At 46.7% G+C, this 12,280-nt stretch overlaps 1 protein-coding gene across 6 annotated transcripts in view; it reads left to right on the top strand.

Annotated features, from left to right (window-relative positions):
• Positions 1-3,182: 3,182 nt before the first annotated feature.
• The window catches only part of LOC102940652 (interleukin 1 receptor accessory protein), a 60,852-nt gene continuing 51,754 nt past the window's right edge, over positions 3,183-12,280 (top strand). For all 6 annotated transcript variants that reach the window (XM_043522507.1, XM_037908731.2, XM_043522508.1 and 3 more), the window contains exon 1: positions 3,183-3,310. The gene's annotated coding sequence lies outside the window, so the exon portion shown is untranslated. The remainder of the gene's footprint in view (positions 3,311-12,280) is intronic.

Here is a 12,280-nt window from a genome sequence, read left to right as displayed (position 1 = left end):
AACAGTGCAACACTATCCAACAGCATAGGGCAGGCAATATTAATTAATCCTCACAACATCCATGAGTCTAGGTGAGCAATATTATTCCCATGTCATTAGTTGCAAGCATTTTTAATCTACAGACAGCAGCTGTAGGAATGTTTGCTGTGAAACCACAACGGACGGGCCTGGTTTGGGATTTCAGTACTGGCTTTATTATTGGCTCACACTCCCTGAAAGGTTTGCTCATGTTCATGAACCTTTCAGGTGAGCCTGATGCTGAATTGCATCAAGATCAGGGGGAAATTCTTCATTTGGCTGCCAAGGCCTAAGTAATTTTGATGGAGTTATAGCTTTAAGATTTTGGAGTTGTTTGAACCTCAAGTGCTGAGTGAAACTGTGTGTGTGTGTGTGAGAGAGAGAGAGATCAAACATTAGTACTACTGCAGTACCAAAGCTCTTCCTTAAGATTAATGACTAGGCTCTGTACAAACCAAAGTAAAAGACAGTCCCTGCCTAGAGAACCTTGCAATCTAAGCAGACAAGGGGAAGATGAGTGGGATACAACAAAAAAGCAAAGTGTTCAGGGTGATAATTGGACCTTGGCTTTTTAGTTCCATTTTCCCTCCAGGACCTCAGGACAGATGACATAGAGATGGTGGAGAAGAGAGAGGGATAACTGCAAAATATGTACGTTATTTATATACATTCTTTATATGTGCATGGATCAGATCCCAAAGAAACTGTTCTCATGAATGCCTGTCAAGTGGAACCTTGGAGTTTTTCCTGGCTCGGATTTTAGACACACTTTCTACTGTAGTGTCACTTCACTGCAACAAAAACAAGGAGGAACCCGGTGGCACCTTAAAGACTAAAAGATTTATTTGGGCATAAGCTTTCGTGGGTAAAAAACCCACTTTACCCACGAAAGCTTATGCCCAAATAAATCTGTTAGTCTTTAAGGTGCCACAGGCCTCCTCATTGGTTTTGTTGATCCAGACTAACACGGCTACCCTCTGATACTTGACTCACTGCAACAGTTAGAGTTAGGGAAATAAATTCAGACAGTAGAGGGCACCCTGATCCTGATGTCATGTGCAACCCATCATCTTCTCCACAGAGCCCTACAAACCAGAGGGTCCTTTCAATTCAGGAGTAAGAAGGCGGCCTTTCCTTTACATCTGTCTGTGGCATGTTCCTTTTGAAGAACTGCTTCCTCCCACAGCTGAGAGACCTGCAATGGAGATCTCTGAATCACAGAGTCTCAACAAAGAGGCCATCTACCCCAGCAGGGTCATTGGGACTACTCTGCAGCATACATGTCATACTTTGCTGCAAGCGGGTCCCATTTGCTCATAGAAGCCTCTCGCAGAGCATAGTGGGTGAATTCATCCCAGAAACTGACTCCCACTTCTCCTTTTCTCCTAGGGGGATGCATCCACCCTACCGTAAGGAATGTGAGCACACCGCCTGAAGGCATGACACCCTTCGACCCCCATTTGGGCAATACCGTAAGATTTTCCTAACTTGTGGTTATGAGTGTTCCCCTTGTGTTTAGTTACATGGGCCCAACAGTTTGCAATGGGAGTCTGCAAAAATCTAGTAATTATAATAAAAGGGTGCATGACTTCTGAGCGTGCCCGTGAATGATGTGTAAAAGGCCAGGTGTGCTCATACTGCTCAGGCATTTGCATACTTGCCATTTATTAATCCATGGGCTGCTGTGAGTGAAGCTGAGGACGAGATGGAGTGGTTCGGGACAGCTCTGTTTTTATGGGATGGGTGGCACACTGGTGGATGAAGCAGTGACCTCCACTGCCCACATGTCAATGTTTCTGTTCATCTGCTGGGGCTGTTGCTGCAGAAGATAAAATGCACTCTAGAGGAATTATGTCAGGGAAGTTCTCTGGCTGGCGTTCTACAGGAGGTCAGACTAGATGATCACAGTGGTCCCTCCTGGCCTTGGAATCCATGAAATGGCAAAAGCAAGTAACTAACTTGCCAGGGTCTTTATTATAATCCTGACCTGTTCTCCAAGCATTAGCTCTGGGAGAAGAGTCACCATGATCCTGGGTTCCCTTCCCCCGCCCTCTCTGTTGCTGCCGCGAGAGACTCCGTCCCCCTAGCATGGCTCTAAAGCCTCCTAGCAGCGAGCCTGTCCTTTGTCCCTTTGAGGTGCTCTTGTGGGTCCAGCAGGCACGTCTGTCCCTCAACCCACCCGGCCCAGGGGCACCAGCTTGAGATGCCTGGCAGATCTGTGAAGCCTTCCTTATTTGCATTCATTTTAAGGCAGCTTAAAAGAATTGTGGGGATGGATTTTTTGCAGGGTGTTTTCAAGAAGATACTTAAAATCTCCCTCTTACACATAGTTCCAGCCTGACTTCTCCGGCTCTTTTTTTCATGCTTTGTGTGTATAAAAAGATCTTCTACACTTTCCACAGTATGCAGCCGATGAAGTGAGCTGTAGCTCACGAAAGCTCATGCTCAAATAAATTGGTTAGTCTCTAAGGTGCCACAAGTCCTCCTTTTCTTTCTCCGGCTCTGTCACTCCAGATGGTTGAAGGGGTGTGTATGAGACAGGCAGGGGGCTAGGGATGAAGGGACAGAGAACACAGAAGCCCCTTCCCCACCTCCCCGCCATCCCTGATGCCTCAACAGTAGTCTTCCCATCCTGCAGCTGTGTGAATGCAAGACCACCGGGAGGGGCAGAATCCCCTGCCTGCTGCGGAACAGCTGGAGCATCTCGAAGAGAAAATGTCTCGCTCTTTTTTTTTTTTTTTCTTTTGAACACCGGGAAAGAAAGAATCTCCCCTCCCCCCCCCCGGCCCCACGCTGGCCCATTTGTAAGGACAGAATCTCCCTTCTTCTGCTGCCCATCTGCCACATCTGGAAGGGCAGAACTTGCCCCTCCGGCGCTGCACGTCTGGACGGGAATGATCCCCCCCTACCACTCTGCCCTTTGCACATCCGGCAGGGCAGCATTTCCCTGCTCGGGCTGGTCCGTCTGGAAGGGAGCCATTTCCCCGCACCCCTGCCCCCCGTTCCCGGCACATCTGGCTCATCTGGAGCGCTCGGGGGGCAAGCCAGACTCCCAGCTGCCAGGAAAGTCCCCCCCCCCCAAGCTTCCGCCTCCCCTGCCGCCGGGAAGGAAATCCTCCTTCATTTGCATAATAAGACGTCACTGGGGGAGGCCGGGCCAATCAGCCCCGCGGTGGGCGGGGCGCTGGGCGCTGGAAAGGCGCCGGAGGGACAAGGGAAGAAGCGACGGCGGCGCTCCGGGCTCGCTGCGTGCGGGACCCGCCGGCTGCGCGGACCCTGGCGCCCCGGGAAGGTGAGTGAATCGGGCCCTGCAGCGCCAGAGGTGGGGGGCCCTGCAGCGCCAGATGTGCAAGCGCAGCAGCAGCAGCAGGTCCGGGACTCCGGATCGACTCCCCTTTGCCCAGCGGGGCATCGCGGCGGGTGGGGGGCTTGTCTCCCCTCCGGATCCTCTCCGGGGCTGGTGTCGGGGAGCCCCCGCCCCGCTGCCGCGGAGGGTCCCTCCCGCCCGTGGCACCCCGGCTGGGTTCCTTCTCGCCCGGCGCTGGGTCTGCCGGTTCCCGGCGTGTAAACGGCCCCTGAGCGCGGCTGCCCTGCGCAGTGGGGCTGCCCGGACGCGTGCGGTCGCTGCGCTGCGCTGCCAGACCGCAGGCCTGTGGCAGCGCGATTTCGCCAACTTTCGCCCCTCTGCAGCAAACACGAAATGTGTGTGGGGGGGTGTTTGTTGTTATTAAATCTTAACTGTCTTTTATTTAGAAAAATAATAATCCTGCACAGTCTCCTTTTCTTTGTGTTCGAGCTCTGCCACAGAGGTAGCCCTAGGCAAATCACTTAACCCCCCCCTCCTCCCCCACCTCGTGCCTCAGTTTCCCCGTCCATAGAGAGGGGAAATTAATTCGACCTGGTGAAAAAAGGGGCAAAGTAAATCACAAACACGAGCAAATTCGCACACACCAAAAGTCCCTTTATCTGAACATTTTCAACCAACTCTAGTAAGTGAGCAGGAGGGAGCAGAAAGGTTAAAAGGCTTAATTCATTTATGTTTATAATGTGTTTTGAGATCCTTCGAGGAAAGGCATTGTAAGTAATCACTGTTGTTATGAAATGGAGAGCCAGCTAAATAATGAGCTTTGTAATGAAATGTACTTTACTTTTTTTTGTTTCAATAAATTTAAATACATCAGCTTTCCAGATCCCCAAGATCACTTAGAATAGTAGAAATTAGGTGGAAAGGAAAGATGCACTAAACCGAGCAAGATGTATTTGATAGAGGACGCACCCAGTATTGAAATGATGGTAGCTAAAAGGGCCACAAAATGCACACCGCAGCTGCTTCAGCAGCTCCACCAGTATTCTCTGCATTATCTGAAATGCAAACTGATTTGCTTTAATTCTCTCCTTTGGATGAGGGCGTGCGCAGGGAAATTGGACATGTTGATTCCTAGCCACGCGTCCAGTGGCACGGGGTGTAACTCTAATTTTCATCTCCATTTCAAGCAGAAGAGCCTTCAACAACTGCACTCTTCTGCTGTACAAGGGGGTGAGGGTGGGTCATATTGAAGACACAGCACGAAAATAGAAAAGGAGTACTTGTGGCACCTTAGAGACTAACCAATTTATTTGAGCATAAGCTCAAATAGAATGCAAAGGACATATCCTAGCGTGCAGTGGTCCCTCCTGTTTGGCAATACAGAGAACAATCTGAAACTGATTAGTCGCTGGCAGCAGCCGGACCCTTTTCACCATGTGTGCTTGTGGAGGTCAGTTGCCTGCAAATGCAAAACATTCTGTCGCAGTATTTAGCAAGAAAATGATGAAGTCTGGCTTGTTTTGTTGGAGCAGGGAGAAAGGCAGAGCCTGGGGACCACATCTTGTAAGCCCTGCAGTTCTGTGACCTACGTGGGTTTCATTTTTATCTGTTTTCCACATGGGTTGATTAATAAACACCACCAGGGACTGTCTCTCACAATGTATTTGTACAGTGTGTAGAAGAATGGGTCCCTGATTTTGAGGCCTGTAGGTGCTATTGTAATACAAAACACACACACACACTTTTGTGGTCTTCCTGCTGGCCACTCTTTCGTGGTTCAGCCAGTGATGATGCACTGGCAAAATGTTTGAAACGTCCTTTACTATTTTAAATAATTGGCTTTATTTTCATTTATTTTGTCATTGCACCAACTGCTTCTTTTATTTCTGAGATCCCAGCACGCACCTGACCAGATGTAATTAAAGCAGTTAGTTTTCCTGACAGTCTGTTTTTAACTCTGCTGCCTTCTTTGTGGTGCCCGGCTGGTCCCTGAGCAGACCTCACTGAACTTAGATTTACTGAGCTGCACTCCTCAGGGCTGACCTTGCGAGGCGCTGAGGGCTTCCTACTAGGAGCCATGCCGCCAATGCCTGCTGAAGTCCATAGTTAGGCCCCAGCACAGCCTTCTGTTCCCACTCATCTCTTACCATCCCCATGAATTTTATTTCAGTCCTTGACAAGCAGAGGACGCTGCTGGCTATCAAACACTCTCTCCTTTTAACAGGATTTTGGGGTGGCACAGGCAGAATGCTTACTACAGCTGATGACGTGTGAGAAGGAAAGAACCCAGATTGTCTTGTGGAGCCTGAGCTGAGTTTTCAGGGCTGGTAGTTAGAAAAGTTAGAAATCTATGTGTGGATGTGTATAAAATATGCCAGCCAACTGCTCCAGCCATGCTGTGCTGTTTTTTCATTGACTCTTACAGTCAAGGTGAATTGAAGTGTTTTAGAAAATAAAAATGTATACACCTAAAAAGACAAATGGCTCCATGTTAACAGTGAGCTGAGACACTTGCAGCATTGAAGATCTGAGTTCAAGACCTCCTTGGGGTGTCTTTCTCCCAGCACAGCTGGTGGTTTTCACCGACACTGAAAGCAGAGCGGAGAACTGCATCCTTGGACAGTCCTGCTCATTTAGCTGCGTTGGTAGCACCCTGTGGCTCACAGCCGGTGTTCCTTCCAGCAGTGCTGTCTCAGCAAGGTAGATCAGATGCAGTGGCAGAAGGAAAGCATCGAGAGTTGTCATGTTTACCATGCGTAAACTGACTTCTCTGTTCCTGCCAGTTCCAGGCCACCTTGGAATCTGGAAATCACTTGGAGGCAGAGCTCATGTGAATTCTTTTCGAAGTGTGGAGCTGCCTGGCCCGTAACCCCACCCCACTTGGCTACAAGCCTTATGATGAATATATCATCCTGCAATTAGGCTTCTGCTAGGTTGACACCAAATAACCTTTTAATTTGGGCCTGAATTTAGGATTTTTTTCCCCAAAACATAAGGCTAATTTAATATTTCTCTGAAAAAAGCCTATAACATTGCAACATTCACAAGAGGGACAAAACTTGAAATTGGAGAGACATGATATTGAATAGTCAGTTTTTGTTGTGTGACCGAGAAAGGCAGAAGTACGGCAAAAATAATGAAAAAGCAAATTGGCTTTTCAAAGAGTCTTCCGTTTTAGTAATCGAAGGTGTTGTCAGGACTGCAAGGACAGTTTGTTAAAGAAATGTTTTATCTGTTACCATCTCTTTAATTTAGATGCACAGTGGTTTTTCAACTTTTTAGATTCCTTGTATTAGACAAATCAAAAAGCAAGTCAGACAATTTTTGTCATAGGCCTTGATTCTGCCTACACTTATGTACGTGAATAACTTTATTGCATGTGAATAGTTCAACGGGTCCATTCTTGTTAATAATTTACTCATGTCCATGAGTGATGGCAAGACATTAGCCTTCATGCTTAAAGCTGGATGTCACATTATTATTAATTATTATTATTAGGGCTGTCAAGCGATTAAAAAAATTAGTCATGATTAATCAGGCAGTTAATCACACTCTTAAACAATAATAGAATACCATTTCATTAAATATTTTTGGATGTTTTCTACATTTTCAAATGTATTGATTTCAATTACAACACAGAATACAAAGTGTACAGTGCTCACTTTCTATTTATTTTTGATTACAAATATTTTCACAGTAAAAAAAAAGAAAATAGCATTTGTCAATTTATCCAATACAGGTACTGTAGTGCAATCTCTTTATCATGAAAGTTGAAAGTACAAATGTAGAATTATGTACAAAAAGAACTGCATTAAAAAATAAAACAATGTAAAACTTTAGCGCCTACAAGTCCACTCAGTCAAAGTTTGGTTACAATTTGCAGGAGATAATGCTGCCTGCTTCTTGTTTACAATGTCACCTGAAAGTGAGAACAGGCATTTGCATGGCACTGTTGTAGCCAGCGTTGCAGGGTATTTACGTGCCAGATATACTAAACATTCGTATGCCCCTTCATGCTTCGGCCACCATTCTAGAGGACATGTTTCCATGCTGATGACGGCTTCTGCTTGATAACAATCCAAAGCAGAGCGGACCAACGCATCTTCATTTTCATTATCTGAGTCAGATGCCACCAGCAGAAGGTTGATTTTTTTTTATTTTTTTTTGGTGGTGGTTTGGGTTCTGTAATTTCCGCATTGGAGTGTTGCTTTTTAAAGACTTCTGAAAGCAATCTCCACACCTCATCCCTCTCAGATTTTGGAAGGCACTTCAGATTCTTAAACCTGGGGTCGAGTGCTCTATCTATCCTTAGAAATCTCACATTGGTACCTTCTGTGCATTTTGTCAAATCTGCTGTGAAAGTGTTCTTAAAACGAACTGTGCTGGGTCATCATCCGAGACTGGCAGAATGCGGGTAAAACAGAGCAGGGGGCATACAATTCTCCCCCAAGGAGTGCAGTCACAAATTTAATTAACACACTATTTTTTTAACGAACATCATTAGTATGGAAGCATGTCCTCTGGAATGGTGGCCGAAGCATGAAGGGGCATACGAATGTTTAGTATATCTGGCACGTAAATATCTTGCAACACCGGCTACAAAAGTGCCATGCAAATGCCTGTTCTCACTTTCAGGTGACATTGTAAACAGAAGCAGGCAGCATTATCTCCTGCAAATTGTAACCAAACTTTGTTTGTCTTAGCGATCCGCTAAACAAGAAGTGGGACTGAGGGAACTTGTAGGCGCTAAAGTTTTACCTTGTTTTGTTTTTGAGTGCAGTTATGTAACAAAAAAAATTCTACATTTGTAAGTTACACTTTCACAATAAAGCGATTGCACTACAGTATTTGTACGAGGTGAGCTGAAAAATACCATTTCTTTTTTTTATCATTTTTACTGTGCAAATATTTGTAATAAAAAATAATAATATGAAGTGAGCACTGTGCACTTTGTATTCTGTGTTGTAATAGAAATCAACATATTTGCAAATATAGAAAAACATCCAAACTTATTTAATAAATTTCAGTTGGTATTCTATTAACAGTGCAATTAATCGTGATTAATTTTTTGAGTTAATCACGTGAATTAACTGCAACTAATCAACAGCCCTAATTATTATTATTATTATTTATTTGTTTTACCGTAGTGCCTAGGGGCCCATTGTGTTAGGTGCTGTACAAACACAGGACAAAAAGACACTCTCCCAAACAGTTTACTGTCTAAGACAAGAAACAACAGATGGATATAGACTGATGGGAGAGTACCAGGAAACAATGAGACAATATTAGTCAGCATCATACACAGAACCTTATCTAGCTATATATTTATACCAGGGTTATTAAAAAGCACACTACATTTTTCCTCAGAGGGATTTTACATTTGTTTTGCCTTTTTCTTTTTATTTACACTTGTAGTTCTTTCTTTCTTCTTGATTGTTTTACCTTTGGTCCTAGAGATAAGTAATGACCTAATTGCTGTTAATTCCACTGTACGGGAGTCAGATTTTTGAACGGGTAGAAATCATTCCCATCTGTTAGGTTAACACTAGTGGTTTAAGGTGTTACATTGTGACTTGGGATGAGGCCAAATGTTCTGTTGCTTGATTTAAGATTCTCATGGTGATATTTAATCTGGCTTTTTTAATCATTTAAGAAACCAAGAGGAATGTAGTTAGATTTACAAAATGCATTTGGGCATATGCTTAACATGCTTTTTAATAAAACCCTAGCCGCTCAATCTTGCTCATGCTGAAATCAGTCGTTGTTTAGCTACTGACTTCTATGAGAACAGGAACGAGCCCTTATTCCTACAAAGGTTTTACTGAAAAACGTCTATTTTTTCACAGCAATAAATTGCATTTCTATTGCTCCCATCTGCTGGGGCTTCCCGTGTGCCCAGCTAACCCGCCAGAAGACAGTTTGTTCTAAGGAGAGTCGCTACATAAGTTTTGTTATTTAATCAGGATTTAAACCCATGTTTTCAGTGGCGGGTAACCGGTACATTCATCCATGACACCACCACGGCCTGCAGAACTAAGGGAATTAATCAAATATTTTGCACCTGCATGGTATTTAATAGCCTCACATCTCTAAGCACTTTAAAAACATTGATTAAGATTCACACTTTCCCTGTGAGGTAGGAAGGTATTATTGTACTCCTTAGGTAGGTGGGGAAACTGTAGCATGGAAAGCTGATGGCCCAAATTCTCATAAGCATCCACTAATTTAGGGCATCTCAGTTTTTGGGGCCCAGATCTTCAAAGGTATGTAGGCACCTGACTCCTGTTGCCCAGTTTGGGTCCCTAGGTCCTGATTTTCAGAAGGGCTGACTACCGTGAGTGCTCTGTACCTCTGAAAGTCTCACGTTTAGACAGGAGGTACCCTAAATTAGCGGTCACTTAGGAAAAGTTTTCAAAAGGGACATAGTCAGGGGCGAAGCAAATCATGTGCAGAGCCGGGAGCAGAATCCTAACTCCTAGTCCCTTGCTGTATTAGTACCACGCTGCAAAAGGTAGGCACAGTGCAAAGCCAAAGAAAAAGAATCCCGCCTCAGCCCACTTTGATGTGTCACTGATTGTGGATAAAAAGCCCTGAGCTGCGTAGAAATCCTTTACCCCTAAGTCTAGGGCTTTGCAACCAAATTTTAAATACAGATCAACAATTTATTTTCCTCTGAATGGTCCCGCCCTTATTTACCAATGATTGAGATAAGGCAGGAAAATCTCTACACTGTTGCATAACTTGGTCAGCCTGGCAAAGATGTGGAGGTTGGTGTGCGCACGCTCATCCGAGCTGAATAAGCACACGCTCTTGCACAAGGAGTGTCTCTTGGCTCTCGAAACGCTTGACTTTAGCCACCCTGGCTTGATAAAGTTCAGCTAGAGGCAGGCGACGGGAGGTGGGGCGGATCAGAGGCGTGGGGAATACCTTGGCGGTCTGTCTGACACTCCGATGCCTTCAGACAAATAACATCCTCCCTCCAGAATGATGGGCTGTGCTGAGCCCGGGAACTTTACCCAGTGTCTGAAGGGGACAGTGGTGGTCCGAGCTGGTCCCTTGCACATTGCTGGCCCCGTTCTCCCCGGTTGGTTCCCAGAAAATGCCCACCTAGCCCTTTCCTGCCCACCGACCTGCATCGTTGGGGGTGTGCTGGCGAAGCAGACTCACACTCCCCACACTGTTCCAGGCGGGTGTCTTCAGAGAGGTGTGCAGCCTGCCTCCTCACCCACCCCGCCAGCTTCGCTGCTGGAGTCCTCTTCGCTGTGTCTGAGGAGCTGCAGAGCATGCCGGACGGGGGCGAGCACGGCCCTTAGTGAAAGGGGCCAGGGTGGGGGCAGCTAGTCCAGGTGGCTGCAACGGGTAGCCAAGGTGTGGCTGTGGGGAGAACTGTGCCAATGGGCAGCCCCTCGAGATCATGGCTCAGGGTAAGTGGGGACCCCCAGGTATGTTCTGGGGAGGGCAGGAGCTCAGCTGAGCCCTATCTATCTTTCCCTGTCCCCAGTGAGAACCTCTCCCCCTTCCTGGAGCAATATGTCAGAGGAGCAGCCTGGAGCTCTCCTCCCGGGTCAGCTGGAGCCTGAGGCCCTGTGTAATTCAGTAACCACATGCTGCCGACAGGGCCAGGCAGATCTGGGCTGGGAGCGCTGAGTGGGCCAGGCTATGGGACTGTCAGCTATTTGGGGCAGGGACTGGCTTTTTGTAGGGAGTGTGCAGCACCCAGGACAGAGGTGCCTTGATCCCTGCCTGGGGTGCCGAGGCATCACTGCAGAGCAAATAGTAATCAGTAGGAGTACGGGATGGGAGATTGAATCCACACGGAGGGGCTGGGAATACCTAGCTCACTGAATGCAGCGTTCCTGCCACTTGGCAAACACAGTGCGTCCATCCCTCCTGGACTCTCCACATTACAGAGAGTCCTAAGTGGTGGTTGGCAAAGGGGGTGAGCGTGTCGCTCCAGGGCCACCGTCTTCCTCTCTCGCTTCGTGTTTGGATGGGTATAGCTCAGCACCAGTGATTCACGCTGTGCAACTGGCCATGGTTTTTCATCCCCGCCGCTTAGCTCAGGGCCATAATAACATACGGCAGTGAAATTCAAAGGAGCCCTTTGCATATCCACTGGGTGCACTAAACAGGTATTTGCTGATAAGCAGTGTCAAGGGGCGAACGGGGAAATTCCGAGTTTATTTATTTTGTGTGCATAGATCTTTCTAAAGGAATGCAGCGACTGAGCAGGAAGGAGGCTGCGGGGTTCGGTTGTGGGCAGTGCAGATTTTACAGTAATAAAGCACCCCTTTCCTGGCATCTGCGACTCGAAAACCCCAGGACTGAGACACTTGGAACTCACAGACTGGGGGGGTTTTAGCCTGAAGTGGATTGTCTGCCTTGTCCCTGTGCCTCGCAGCCTCTGGAAATGTCAGCAGTGTATACATTACTTTTTGTTTGTCCTTCAGCTTAGGGGATAAATTCATTGACCTTCTGAAATCAATCATGTCCTCCCTGAATAATAAATATTGAATGATCATCACAGCATTCCACTGCTACTTTGAGTTTTGTTCCAGCCCTCCCTTCTTGTAAGTGCAACATATCACGAGACACAGGTTCTCGCAGAAGGCTGCTTGCTAGCTAGACGCTTTCCATGGTACTTTAGGGTCCCTTTGATTCAAGGTACGTTTAATACTGCTGGTGAAGGGTGCCGAGTTATGTCCTCTGGTCAGGTAAGCACAGGCACAGCCAGGACAAGTTCCCCACGCTCAGTGGTGTGCTGGGAATATCTTCGGGTCATCTGGAAACCCCCTTGTTAACATCCTCCCTGCCAATTTAGGGAGCTCACCCCGACTCCCTCCCGCCAGCGATCATCTGTCTTTAGGGCTCTTAAAAATGCTTCTCAAGAGCAGATTTGTTTTGCCATCATAAGCCATCCATCCAGCAGACTTACCTGGCCACCATCACCATGGT

The sequence above is a fragment of the Chelonia mydas genome, chromosome 9, assembly GCF_015237465.2.
Source record: "Chelonia mydas isolate rCheMyd1 chromosome 9, rCheMyd1.pri.v2, whole genome shotgun sequence".
Taxonomy (NCBI): domain Eukaryota; kingdom Metazoa; phylum Chordata; order Testudines; family Cheloniidae; genus Chelonia; species Chelonia mydas.
Note: the sequence above shows the minus strand (reverse complement) of the source record. Positions and strands in the feature narration are given on the sequence as shown.